The sequence below is a fragment of the Salvelinus namaycush genome, chromosome 9, assembly GCF_016432855.1.
Source record: "Salvelinus namaycush isolate Seneca chromosome 9, SaNama_1.0, whole genome shotgun sequence".
NCBI classification, from domain to species: Eukaryota; Metazoa; Chordata; class Actinopteri; order Salmoniformes; family Salmonidae; genus Salvelinus; species Salvelinus namaycush.
The window spans coordinates 33,912,994-33,927,412 of record NC_052315.1 but is presented as its reverse complement, the minus strand read 5'-3'; the positions used below and the strand labels follow the sequence as shown (position 1 = coordinate 33,927,412).

General features: G+C 41.2%; 1 long non-coding RNA gene across 3 annotated transcripts; it reads left to right on the top strand.

Moving 5' to 3' along the window:
• The first annotated feature begins 1,380 nt into the window (after positions 1 to 1,380).
• LOC120053470 lies at positions 1,381 to 13,907 on the top strand. 3 transcript variants are annotated; one of them, XR_005477509.1, is made up of 4 exons: positions 1,381 to 1,492; positions 5,399 to 5,455; positions 5,742 to 5,852; positions 13,776 to 13,907. It is a non-coding gene; the product is annotated as an uncharacterized LOC120053470 (long non-coding RNA). The 3 variants fall into 3 exon arrangements; XR_005477510.1 differs by lacking the exon at positions 1,381 to 1,492 and adding an exon at positions 4,152 to 5,220; XR_005477508.1 differs by lacking the exon at positions 1,381 to 1,492 and having other exon boundaries at positions 4,152 to 5,455.
• The last annotated feature ends 512 nt before the right edge of the window (positions 13,908 to 14,419 follow it).

The window sequence follows — 14,419 nt, the reverse complement described above, 5'->3', positions numbered from 1 at the left end:
TTCCCTGTTCAGAAATTCAGATACAGGGTGTGTAAATCGAGATAAAGGCTGACTGCAGAAAAGCTGAAGTCAGCCAACCAGTTTTGGAGTATGCCGCAGAAATTACGCAAAGATTTGCCTTCCCCCCTCTTTTGGACATGATCTTACAGCTCACTGTCAAATAAAATACAATTTTATTAGCCACATGCGCCGAATACAACAGCGAAATGCTTACTTACAAGCCCTTAACCAACAATGCAGTTCAAGAAATTGACTTAAGAAAATAATTTCTAAATAAACTAAAGTAAAAAAATAATAACAACACAAGAAAATTACATAACAATAACGAGGCTATATACAGGGGGTACCGGTACCGAGGCAATGTACCTGGGTAAAGGTTAGTCGAGGTAATTTGTAACGTGTGTATATGCTCCTACAAACCAATGAGGAGATTTGAGAGGCAGGACTTGCAGCACGTTGAGCGTCACAAATATAACAAAGTCCGATGCGAGCGGTGTGGTCAACTTGTCAGATGCCGAGCAGTTGCCATACCAGGCGGTGTGCAACTGGTCAGGATGCCCTCGATGGTGCAGCTGTAGAACTCTTTGAGAATCTGGGGACCCATGCCAAATCTTTTCAGTCTCCTGAGGGTGAAAATGTGTTGTTGTGCCCTCTTTACAACTGTCTTGGTGTGTTTGGACCATGATAGTTCATTGGTGATGTGGACACCAAGGAACTTGAAACTCTCGACCTGCTCCACTTCAGCCCTGTCGATGTTAATGGAGACCTGTTCGGACCTTTTTTTCCTATAGTCCACGATCAGCTCCTTTGTCTTGCTCACATTGTGGGAGAGGTTGTTGGTCTCTGACCTCCTTATAGTCTGTCTCATCGTTGTCGGTAATCAGGTCTACCACTGTTGTGTCGTCAGCATACTTAATGATGGTGTTGTAGTCGTGCTTGCCCACGCAGTCGTGGGTGAACAAGGAGTACAGGAGGGGACTAAGCACGCACCCCGAGGGGCCACTGTGTTTAGGATTAGCATGGCAGATGTGTTGTCGCCTACTCTTACCACCTGGGGGCAGCCCGTCAGGTTGTCCAGGATCCAGTTGCAGGGGGAGGTGTTTAGTCCCAGGGTCCTTAGCTTAGTGATGAGCTTTGTGGGCATTATGGTGTTGAACACTGAGATGTAGTCAATGAACAGCATTCTCACATAAGTGTTTATTTTGTCCAGGTGGGAAAGGGCAGAGTGGAGTGCAATTGAGATTGCGTCATCTGTGGATCTGTTGGGGCGGTATGCGAATTGGAGTGGGTCTAGGGTTTACAGTGGTGTTGATGTGAGTCATGACCAGCCAATCTGACTGTGAATGATTCTGTATTTTGATTGGTTTGTTTCCAAATGTCATTAGGTCCATGATGTGCTGCCAATCTGGAAGTTTCCAAAACTCACAGAAAAGTTTACAGCTTCAGTGTAACGCTCGTCGTTGGAATGAGGTGAGGACCAAAGCGCAGCGTGGTAAGTGTTCATCATTATATTTAGTAAACATAGAACACTAAACAAAATAACAAAGGAGAACGAAACGCAACAGTTCTGTAAGGTGACATCCACTACACAGAAAATAATCACCCACAAAACACAATGAAAAACAGGCTACCTAAATATGGCTCCCAATCAGAGACAACGACTGACACCTGCCATACTAGGCCAAACACATAGAAATATAACCATAGAACAAAACATAGAAAAACAACATAGAATGCCCACCCCAACTCACGCCCTGACCAAACGAAAATAAAGACATAAAAAAGGAACAGAACGTGACATTCAGTCTAAACTAAGTGTAAGTTTAGGGTTAACAAGATGGACCTACATATGGCCAATGCTATAACCAGTACATTTTTATATGAACTTTTTTAAATGTATTTTTTTTATCAAGCCTAGCCAATGTGATAAGACAACTCGCAACCGGATCAAGACGCTATGAGTGCCTGTTATAAATGTGATCTGTAAACCACGCTCCAGTAGGAGGAGCTAGGTATGTTGACGTTTGAGCACTGGGGCACATACTATTATTGAGACAGGTCTTTCATTTTTCCACGATGGTTCTGTCTAGTTAATTTAGTCTATGACTAAGTAAAATATGTTTGAGTAGCAAACAGGGAAACAACGGATTCCAGACAGTTCTCAATTCTCAATATGTATCTTTTTTTAAACCAAAGCCAGTACCTCAATTGCAGCTCAGCCCAGATGCAATGTCATTGCTGAGGTTGTTTTATTGACCAAGTACAGTACTTGAAATAAATTGTGATTCTTTACCCCAATGCAATGCTTACACTATTCCATGAGTAGAGAGATGGACCATCGGTATGCAGCCATCAGGGGGCTTCATTGACAGGCGGCATGCATCTCAAATGGCACCCTATTCCCAATACATAGTGCACTAATTTTAACCATGGGCTTCGGTCAAAGTAGAACATTATATAGGGAATAGGGTGCCCTTAGGGACACATTGGTCTGCAGATAGTCTGCAAACTGAAGAGTCATGTATCGTTGTGATTGATTAGTTGCATTGCAGTTGTGTGTGGTTTTTTGCCATCAAGCCTCATCTATTCTTGGTATGGAAAAACTGATGACAAAATACTTAAAACTTTAGGAAATCATTTGGGAAAGAAGTCACACTTCCAGTTCGCATGAACCTTTAAGTTACTGTCCAACACAGATACAATGGTCAAATCAGACTGTACAAAAGCATACATTCATTCTCAATGTCTTAATTGACATTGAAAGCATAGTCGTCCCTTTATACACCATTTCAATAAGGAAAGAGAAAGTCAGTTTCCCATCCAATATTAAATCATGGCTTAGACAATATCCATGGCTATAGAGGGAACAACCCCCCCCCCCCCCCCCCCTCAGGGGCGTCTCTCTCCCCCACCAGTTTTATGACTTAACATCCGGATCGTAAATACCTGGCAGGAATCTTCCCTTCTGCTCTGTAGTTTTGAGTTAAAAATCCTTTGTGTGTAGAGAAAGACTCTGGCCTTGTAAGGGGTGCGTACCTGGTGGCAGTGTGAATAGTGAATAGTGTTGTTCTGGACATCCAAAGTTTTCAGGTAAACAGCTCCACACTCAGACAGAAAAAAATGGTATGCTCTATCCTCTGAAGTGAGAACAAGTTGTTTACCAACTTGCTCTGATCACAAATTAATCTAATGAATGCAGATAAACAGCACCACACTCGGGCAGAAAAAAGTGAATGTTCTATCCTCTGTAAAAACAAGTTGTTTAGAATTTTTTATATCCATTCCCTCCCGGCTTTTGCTATATACCCTGTCAATTTGCTAATTTCCTACCATGAAACCACAAATGGATCCGCCAAAAAGGCGAGGATCCACTTTCTCCAAAAATGCCACTTCTACTTGACCAGATTCTTCTTTTTCATGTCCATTGATGCCAGTCTTGGGTTCCAAGATCTTCCCCTCACCTTCCACCTCATATTATATATACAGTACATATTATATATGTAGCAGTGGAGGCTCCTCAGAGGAAGAAGGGAAGGACCATCCTCCTCAGTGAATTTCATTTTTTTTAAATTGTAAAACATTTAAATCCTTTTTAATCCTTGTCATGTGAAGATAAATAATGAAGAGAAATGATAGATTAAACGTATATGTGCTCATTGGCCATTGGACATAAACATTACACAACAAGTTGGAAATAGCAAATTCAACAATGAGTGGTTTGGTTTGGAATGAATCAGTGGCTAACTGCAAGCATTGCAAAGCAATCACTAGCCTGCTATTCAGTGGAGTGGGTGTGTGGTCTGAAATCTGGCTTTAACGGTCTCTTTTCCAAGTTTAAAATGATACATTCAACATTGACCATACTGCCAATCCATGATGATTTTTGCCACGCTCAAAGCAACTGCTAAATTGGAACAGGGAAATCTGACTTCAGTGAGTTTAAAGACACCTGGGAACTTGGGAAAAAACGAGCTCTGACTGAACGGTTATCCGTTATCGGATAACGGTTATCGGAATTGTAAGTCGGGAACTCGGGCCTCTTTCTAGAGCTACGACCTGAAGATCACTGACGTCTTCATGATTCGACTTTGTTTTTTTCTGAGTTCCCACTTGTCTTGAAAGCACCATAAATCCAGAGAATGACAGACTTTGATGACAAAATTTGCCCACGTCGGACCGCCGCGCCATCTTCCTGTTCAAGTGAGCATAGCACAAAAATGTGAGTCCAAAAATAATCGTATTCTGCTGCATAAATTATGTAATATGCCAGGGAGATATGTATACTGTAGCTAAGAAAGTAATACTAAGTGTATGGTGTGTAGTAAACTGTTAGTAGCCCATGTGCTTCACCCTAATAATTTGGTCTATTTTCCTCACTTCATTTCGCCTACTGTATTGACTTGGTGGTGCACATGTAGCCTATAAACTGTTTTAGAGAAGTGTAATAACCAAATATTGTAAGAGCTTTCATTGTCTGCGTATTTGCCCTCTTTATTTGTTCTACGGTTCTGACTTGGTGTACAGGGAGAAGAACGTCCCATGTTCTGAATTCTGTCACTGTACATTTCAAAAGTGCTGAACAAATAGTTATAATGACTACGTCTGTCCTAACTCGCTCATTAATGTCTTTAAATTACGGATTGCCTCTTATTGTCCTCTTGTCGTCCTCTTAGGCCATAGTTTGTAAAACATTTTTTTTTTTGCCCCACCAAGATTTACATGCTCAAATCGCCACTACAGCTGTATACTTTTGAGTAACACTCAAAAATATCGTGCCAGAACATGTGCAGTTTGGGGCATGACCAGAAGAGGTGACCTAGGGTACCCTCGGCAGACTTGCACTTAGGGCATATCAGAGAGACCGAGGGGTAAAACGAGTAGTGGGGGGGGGGTTATAGTTATGGCAAATAGGAGTACAGACAGAGGACCGAATGTTTTCCTTACTTGATACCATTTTTTAAATGTTTTTTTTTTGGGGCATAAAGTTATTGGCAGTAATACCTGTAGGGAATTTAGTTGATGAAAGGAGAAGTGCTGGAAGAAAGGTGTTGTGCATTATCTTGTTCAATAGTGAGCCATGAATTGGTGGAGGGATCTACCACGCCAGGGTATGCATCCTGCCAATAAACCCTGGCCTCCATCCTAACCACAGTAACCTACGCCTGCGTGAGCTTCAACTGTTCCGTCTCCTTGACTACACCAGTTTGGTCCGGCCTGTTTGTGAGTCCTCGCTTTTCACTGTCTTATGCAAGACTGTGTTAGCCCACTGAGATAATGCCTAGGCATCCCCGGTTGACACTGTCTATGTTGTTTCAAAATGTTTTTCCCATGATGTGCCCACTGAACACGACCCTGGTATAGATGATGTCACTAAGCTGGTTATTGTGTGTTGTTACAGTATCTGGCCACTGGAGGGCTGGCAATGGAAGTTCAGAGGAAACCCAACAAACTCAATGTGAGTATATATATTTGTATTTATTTTGAATTTAACCTTTATTTAACTAGGCATATATCACACAAGAGCTTTATTCAATGAGCGATCTGATTAATCAAAAAATGATGATATACTTTTTGAATTCCTTATCCCAATTTTGAAGTCTCACCCTAGTGAATCTTTTGTTGTTTGCCACTGTTAGTAGTGAGACGCTAAATTCATTGCTCTGTGATTGTGAAGAGTGTTTCACCACTTTCTATTTTAAGTTAAGTTGTTATACTCACTGTTCTGTTAACGTGTTGAACAGGTGACCACACTGATAGGCCTGCACATCTTCAGCCTACTGCTGGGGTGCTGTGCTCTGCTGGCCTACAGCCTCATCACTACACAGGCTAAAGCACTCTACACAGACCAACAGGTGTGTTGTACTGTCTGTGTATGCGCGTGTGTCTCTCTCTCTGTGTATAACCCCGGTGTATAATAATGCTGCCATCTATGCATGGTTTCTTGTTGGAGTAGGTTTTAATAGTTACATTGGGAACAACATCCCCAAAATACTTCCTGATGAACTCAGTCACCGTGTCCGTGTATACGTCAATGTTATTCTCAGAGGATACCCGGAACATATCCCAGTCCGCGTCATCAAAACAATCTTGAAGCATGGATTCCGATTGGTCCGACCAGCGTTGAATAGACCTTAACATGGGTACTTCCCGTTTGAGTTTCTACCTAAAGGAAGGGAGGAGCAAAATGGAGTTGTGATCTGATTTGCTGAATGGAGGGCAGGGGAGGGCCTTATAGGAATTTCAATGGGGGAGTAGCAGTGATTGAGTGTTTTACCAGAGCGAGTACTACAGTCAATGTGTTGATAGAACTTTGGTAGCGTTTCCTCAAATTTGCTTTGTTAAAATCCCCACCTACAATAAATATAGCCTAAGGATATGTGGTTTCTAGTTTGCATAAAGTCCAGTGTAGTTCCTTGAGGGCTGTTGTGGTATCGGCTTGAGGGGGAATATACACGGCTGTGACTATAACTGAAGATAATACGGTCGACATTTGATTGTGAGGTATTCTAGGTCGGGTGAAATAAAGACTTGAGTTTCTGTAAGTTATCCACATTTTTTATATTTTTCCCCCCTTATTTTACCAGGTAAGTTGACTGAGAACACATTTTAATTTACAGCAACAACCTGTGGAATAGTTACAGGGGAGAGGATGGGGAATGATTGAGCCAATTGTAAGTTGGGGATGATTAGGTGACCGTGATGGTATGAGGGCCAGATTGGGAATTTAGCCAGGACACCAGGATTAACACCCCTACTCTTACAATAAGTTCCATGGGATATTTAGTGACCACAGAGAGTCAGGACACCTGTTTAACGTCCCATCCGAAAGACGGCACCCTACACAGGGCAATGTCCCCAATCACTGCCCTGGGTATTGGGATCTTTTTTTTAGACCAGAGGAAAGGGTGCCTCCTACTGTCCCTCCAACAGCACTTCCAGCAGCATCTGGTCTCCCATCCAGGACCACCCCTGCTTAGCTTCAGATTCAAACCAGCAGTGGGATGCAGGGTGGTATGCTGCTGGCAATCACACCATGAGTAGTTAATCATGAAACATACACCACCGCCCTTCTTCTTCCAGGAGAGTTCTTTATTCCTGTCTGTGCGATGTACTGAGAAGCCAGTAGGCTGTATGGATGGGGACAGTATATCCCGAGAGCCATGATTCAGTGAAACAGAGTATGTTACAGTCCCTGATGTCTCTCTGGAAGGAGATCCTCACCCTGAGCTCGTCTACTTTACTGTCCAGAGACTGAACATTAGCAGGTAATATACTCGGAAGCGGTGGATGGTGTACACGCCTCCTGAGTCAGACTAGAAGTCAACTCCAAATACCTCTTCCCTGCAGGCAGCATCTTGGAGCAGCCTCTGGGATAAGTTCAATTGCTCTGTGGGGTACAAACAAAGGATCCAATTCGGGAAAGTCCTTGTCATAATGGAGTTACCTCCGCTCTGATATCCCAAAGTTATTTCCGGCTCTATGTAATAACACAAAAAACGTTCTGGGATAATAATGTAATAAATAACACACAAAAAAACTAAATACTGTAAAGTTGCTTAAAGCTAGAAGCAAAGCTGCCATGTCTGTCGGCTCCATCTTGCATCCGATGACCATCAGAGCCGGTGTAGTAGGATTCAGTCTTAGTTCTGTATTAACGCTTTGCCTGTTTGATTGCTTGGAAGGTACTTTTAGCGGGATTTCTTATGTGTTCCCTATTAGTGTCCTGCTCCTTGAAAGCGGCAGCTTTAGCCTTTAGCTCAGTGAGGATGTTTCCTGTAATCCATAGCTTCTGGTTGGGATATGTAAGTACGGTCACTTTGGGGATGACGTTGTCGATGCACTTATTAATGAAGCCCGTGACTGATGTGGTAAACTTCTAAATGCCATCAGATGAATACCGGAACATATTCCAGTCTGTGCTAGCGAAGCAGTCCTGTCGCTTAGCATGCACTTCATTGGACCACTTCCATATTGAGTGCTGTTACTTCCTGTTTTAATTTTTGCTTGTAAGCAGGAATCAGGGGGATAGAGTTATGGTCATATTTGCCAAATGGAGGGTGGAGAGAGCTTTGTATTCACCTCTGTGTGTGGAGTAAAGGTGATCTAGAGTTGTATCTCCTTAGTTGCACAGGTGACATGCTGGTAGAAATTAGGTGAAACGGATTTCAGTTAACCTGCATTAAAATCACCGACAACTAGGAGTGCCGCCTCTGGATGAGCATTTTCTTGTTTGCTTATGGCCCTATACAGCTGTTGAGTGCAGTCTTGTGGCAGCATCGGTTTGTGGTGGTAAATAGACAGCTACGAAAAATATAGATGAAAACTCTCTTGGTAAATAGTATGGTCTACAGCTTATCATGAGGTATTCTAACTCTGGCAAGCAGAACCTCGAAACTTCCTTAATATTAGAGATCGCACACCAGCTGTTGTTAACAAAGAGAGACACCCTCCCCCACAGCTACCCATACTTGCTTGGTTTGCACCATTTCCATTGAAAAAACCATACTCCTTCGACCGTATATGGGATTTCCCAGATGTTCCCAAAAACAGATGTCCTGCCCCGGAAACGAGAGAAACCCCTATTACAGTAATATATATTACTCACATGCATGTCTGTTTTCTACTTTATTTTCTTTGCAAATGCTCCGCTACCCGTGTTAAAACTTTGCACGTGTCATTCATATGCTTCATGTGCAATGTTTGCCGGCAGCGGGGTTCGTGTGATGCTAATTGTATTGCGACGATCAATCAATTTGGCTGCTTTACCGTCATTAGTCAATAGTTGTCTACAAACAAACTTACAAATGTAACGGTATTATTTCAGTCACATGGTTAATTTATAACGTCATTATCTGTAGCAGTAGGTTTAGGGTTTGCATTTTATATTTTCTTTTACTCATGTGTCATGTATTTCACACAGGTACAGTAGTCCCTCCCTATCGATTCATCTGTTAGTTCTACCCAAGGGGCCAGGGTTCTGGTCTAGAAGCACAGTTTCAACTGCTCTTACAATCTTGCTTCGGTACTGCAGTTTAACTGATGCCAGGTCAGATGGGGCACGCCCCTCTTTCCATGGTTATGGTTCTGGAACTGACACACCCACTCACTTTTAGCATACACATTTTTGCAACATGCTGGTCTCGTGGCTTCAAATGTTGAATAGGTAAAATAATCTCCTGGGTGAATCATTTAATCGCATTTAAAAATAAAATGGTGCTATATGAAAGAAAAGACAAGGGTACAAGACTGTATAAATACCAGAGTTAGTTGGCAAACAAACGACCTATCCCATACAGCATTGCGGTCTGTATCGCCCAATCACAGAGTAGATACAAGTCATCTGGTCTGTAAGCGGCCTATGTTCGAGAGGATCAAAACCGTAATGTATGATGTGTAAATTGTGAGTGACTGATCTACAAATAACAATGAGTAGTTATTAATGATGCAAGGTTCTTTGTAGATCAGTCAGTCGGCAGTCTCCTGCACTGTCGGCTGTAATGTCGAACAAGCCTGATGGCACTCGATAGCTGCTGTATCGGCCAATCACAGAGCAGATACAGGTCACGTGATTTGTTAGTGCACAACATCACGTGTTCTCTAACAGATCACGTGACTTGTAGTATCTGCTCTGTGTTTGAATGATACAGAACGCTAGGCTCATGGTTTGTGTAGGTTTTGGTGCACTTTGAAACAGAAACTGATGGTAAAAACAAAATTTCTCAACAGCGATTGAAACATTCATAACCGATGGGCAGGCACTACATCAACATACACATTGTTTTGCAATCTCGGTAGAAAATAGAACGTCTCCGTTATACAGTAATATCGCAATCGCTAATATTTGATATCACCACGGGTTTCAAAGATTGAGACTCCACGTCTGGAACCCCTTGTTGCAGCCCTAGATATGGCCAAATAGAGAAGTCAGATTAGAAAAGTCATAAGACATTTAATCATCACCTCCGTGCACAAAACAGCCATTGAATTATTCAAATAATTGTCATGAGGCCTATTTTTTTGCCCAACACTCACAGCCGAAGATATTGGGCTTCTTCGACATTATAGCCGACAGTGCAGGCAACTGCCGACTGACTGATCTACAACGAACCTTGCATCATAAATAACTACTCATTATTCATCGGTCAGTCAGTCACAATTTTCCCATGATACATTACGGTTTTGATCCTATCGAATACATTTTATATTCATCCAATGGCTGCCATGTTTTCTGCTCGCGCTGCTCCCTTTGAGCATTGATTGCTATGTGATGTTGGTCTGTGTAAACCGGGTGCAACCTGGATATAGACAGTCCGAACATGAGTAGATTATCTTGAAAACAGCGGTCGGAAATCTTGGACTCGGTCTCCAGTGACAATTATTCCATTCATATTCTATACTGCATACTAGTAAAACAATGTTAGTGTTTTACATGAATAATCAGGCGTTCTCTTGATATGACTTGTTTTCACAATTATATTCTCATGTCAAGTGGCCAACTAACTTCTTCTTTGGATTTTAATGGTGGTGTGCATACCAATATTAGGTGCATTACCGCCACCTAACGGGCTGGAGTGCGTTGGAGACTATGGACATATTCTTTACTGTACTCTACCTTAAGGGACATACATACACTTACAATTCTAACAGCTTTTTTGTTAGTAGAGTATTTAATAGTCTTAAAATACAGTTCAATTTATTTTTGTAGGGTAAGAAATTTTGTTTTTTTGTTAGTAAATTTACATTTGTGTATATGAAATTTGGCCAAAAGAATAATGAAATTAATTACATAAAAATGTTTCAGCTTATTTTTATCGTATGTAAAGAATCCAAGCAGTACATCTCTCCACAATTGTGTAAAATCTTCATAAATATGTTCAATTATAAATCTACTGATGTCTTGCCACAGTTTTCTTACATGTATACAATGCCAAAACAGATGCAACACTGTTTCTGGGTGGTCATTACAAAAGGAGCAATTTGAATTGATGTTTTCCTTAAACTTCTTCATATAGTGGTTGGTAGGATAATATTTATGAATAATTTTATAGGAAACCTCCTTAATTTTGTTAACAAGTAGGTATGTGTGGCAACATCCAAACTTTTTCCCAACAGATATTATCAATAAATCCATTCCAATAAGGCATGACATAAGGTATAGATACAACATCCTGCTGAAACAAGGTTTGTATCGCTCTGTTGTTGAATGGGCCAAAAGAGAAACAAATCTTTCCTACTGATGAGTCAACAGGGTCAATAGAAGGTAGGCTCTGAGGGTCAGGTCTTGACACGTTCCTGAATAACAGAGCAACACCTGTTACAATTGCAAAATCTTTAGGTGTTACAGGGACCTTGTAAAGTGATAAGAATTCCTTATAACTGAGTAAAAGACCCTCTGCATTTACCAGTTGGCTCACCAATAGGATATTATTTCGGAACCAATATTCTAAAAACAAAGAAGTATTTTTATACAATATATCCCGATTATTCCATATATAATATCTGTGTGGAGAAAAATTGTGTTTATAAATTAAGGACCATGACAAGAAAACCTGCCGATGAAAAGCAGAAAGTTTCACTGGAATTTTGTCAATATTATAATTGCACAACAACATCAAGTTAAGGCCACCAAAAGTAGAGAAGACATGATGAGGAATAAAATTCCAGATAGAAGTGGGTCTTCTTAGGAATTGTTTTATCCAATTGATCTTAAAAGTATTATTTAAAGTAGTAAAGTCCAGAAAATTCAGTCCACCATTCTCATAAGTGTTCATTACAACAGTTTTCCTAATGTAATGGGTACGGTTTCTCCAAAGAAAGTTGAAAAGCATCTGGTCTATCTCCTTGCTGATTTTACAGTCAAGATATAAAGATAGAGCGCCATATGTTAGTCTAGAGATACCTTCGGCCTTGGTTATTAGGACTCAACCTTTTAAAGATAAGTCCCTCTGTAGCCATTGATTTAGCTTCTTCTGGGTATTTTTAATAAGAGGGTTAAAATTTAGTAAGCCTCTAGACTTCTGATCCTTTGTAATGGTTATGCCTAAATATGTAAGTTCTTCTTTTACTGGAATACCATAATATGAAGGTGTCACACAATCTTTGACAGCTATGAGTTCACATTTATTAATGTTAAGGTATAGACCAGATGCTTTGGAAAAGGATTGTATCACATTGATCGATATTCTGTACTCTACTCTACATGAGCGGAGGAAAGAAAATAGTGCTGAGTGTATTTCAGAAGTTCTGGATGGGTTTTGACGAAAATTGGGAAAGTTTAACCTTATTCCCATTGATGTGACTTTTTTCTGAGTGTCTGCCTTTGATGTTAGTATGCATGACATTGAAGGAAGACATGATCTGTGGTTTCTGCTGCTGGACAGTTGGGACATTAACCTGTTGTGTTTTCCTATTTTATGAAGAGAGTGGTTAAGGCCGTTGTGGCCTTTTCGCAGATGGGTGATGATGATTTCTCATCTTGATTGTCTTTTGTAGTTATTGCTGAGTGAAACCAGTGGATGGATAGAATGTAAATGCCTTCCCTTTTCCCTTTTTGTCCATTCCTTATGCCATTTTGTCGGTGATTTCAGCTAGCAACCAGATGATCACAACACTGGACTCGGAACTTCCTATTTTCTGTCTTGACACATTCTTTATTTCTTTCCACTAGGAGGCAGTGTACTGTTACACTAATTATATGATTGCTTCATTCTAGTCATGTATTAGCGTCTGTTATTTATTCATCATATGCTTGCATATTATAATCAATAATCTCTTACATACTGGTTATATCATTGAGATAAACTATATCTTCTTCCATTCGAATCAAGTAGAAGCCCCGAAGGGTATGTAGGGAGGACCATTATTACTTGTTTATTTTTGTCATGGTAATTATCATGTTTTACCCCCTTAGAATTATTACTTAAAAAAATAAAAAATAAAAACTTTCATTTGTTATGCAGCTAGTCTTACGGGTACATCACATTGCAGCGGTGAATGCTCATGCTAATTCATACATTAGTTTATGTGCCTGTATCATCTGCACATTATTGTCATGGCATGTTGCTTGTATCGTGGGCAGAGCACAGCTTGAGGTCGTGGTGTTATATTTACTAACGCTTTGCTCTTTTACTATTGCCCCATCAATGCCTGGCCTGAGCCTGGTTGGACATCTGGGCACTTGCTTGTAGTGTGTTTTTATTCTACTGTTGTAAACATGCCTTTGCATACAAACCCTGTAGCTCAACTATAGTTTTACTGTTATCCATAGCTGTTCATTACATTAGCGTTTATCCCAGATTGCCCTCTTACAGGATAAGACATGCTTTCTTACGTTTGTCTATATATTAGTTCCATCATCTTCATTCTCGCTGTCGTGCACATGAAACATTTAGGTTAGGCAATATCTTAGCAGTGTCCTATATTTTTGGATAGCAGTAAGCCTAGTTACATTCACATATGCTTGTGCACACATGCTTGTGCATTGTGTGTGTGCAAATAACTTATACATCCATATACAGCTCACTCTGTTATAGTCATTTTATCATGTTGTGGGTCATGAGCTTCGTGCAAGGTAGCTAAGCGTGACTCAAATCTGACACCATCCTCCTGGCCAAATGCTGTGGGCCAATATGTAGCAGCGTGATATCCTGTGCTAATTGAATGGTGTAAGTCTGTCACTGGCTAAACATGATTACTGGGTTGTTTCCATCACAAGCATATTCAGAGTACAGCTCATTTTATTACTCCTAACCCTAACCCAAAACCTTTTTCCTCAGATTTCAAGTTCTTACCCTAGACCTTATTGGAGAAGCTGACACTATGTCACGGAACAATGACGAACTGGACTACAGGAAAAGGCGGGCCAAACAGGCCCCCATTAACATCGACGGGGCTGTAGTGGAGCAGGTCGAGAGTTTCAAGTTCCTTGGTGTTCACATCACCAACAAACTATCATGGTCCAAACATAGCAAGACAGTCGTGAAGAGGGCACGACAAAACCTTTTCCCCCTCAGGAGACAGAAAAGATTTGGCATGGGTCCCCAGATCCTCAAAAGGTTCTACAGCTGCACCATCGAGAGCATTCTGACCGGGTTCCATCACCGCCTGGTATGGCAACTGCTCGGCATCTGACCGTAAGGCGCTACACAGGGTAGTGCGTACGGCCCAGTACATCACTGAGGCCAAGCTTCGTGCCATCCAGGACCTATATACTAGGCGGTGTCAGAGGAAAGCCCATAAAATTGTCAGAGACTCCAGTCACCCAAGTTCTAGACTGTTTTCTCTGCTACCGCACAGCAAGCAGTACCGGAGCGCCAAGTCTAGGATCAAAAGGCTCCTCAACAGCTTCTACCCCCAAGCCATTAGACTGCTGAACAATTCATAAAATCACCACCGGACTATTTACATTGACCCCCCCCCC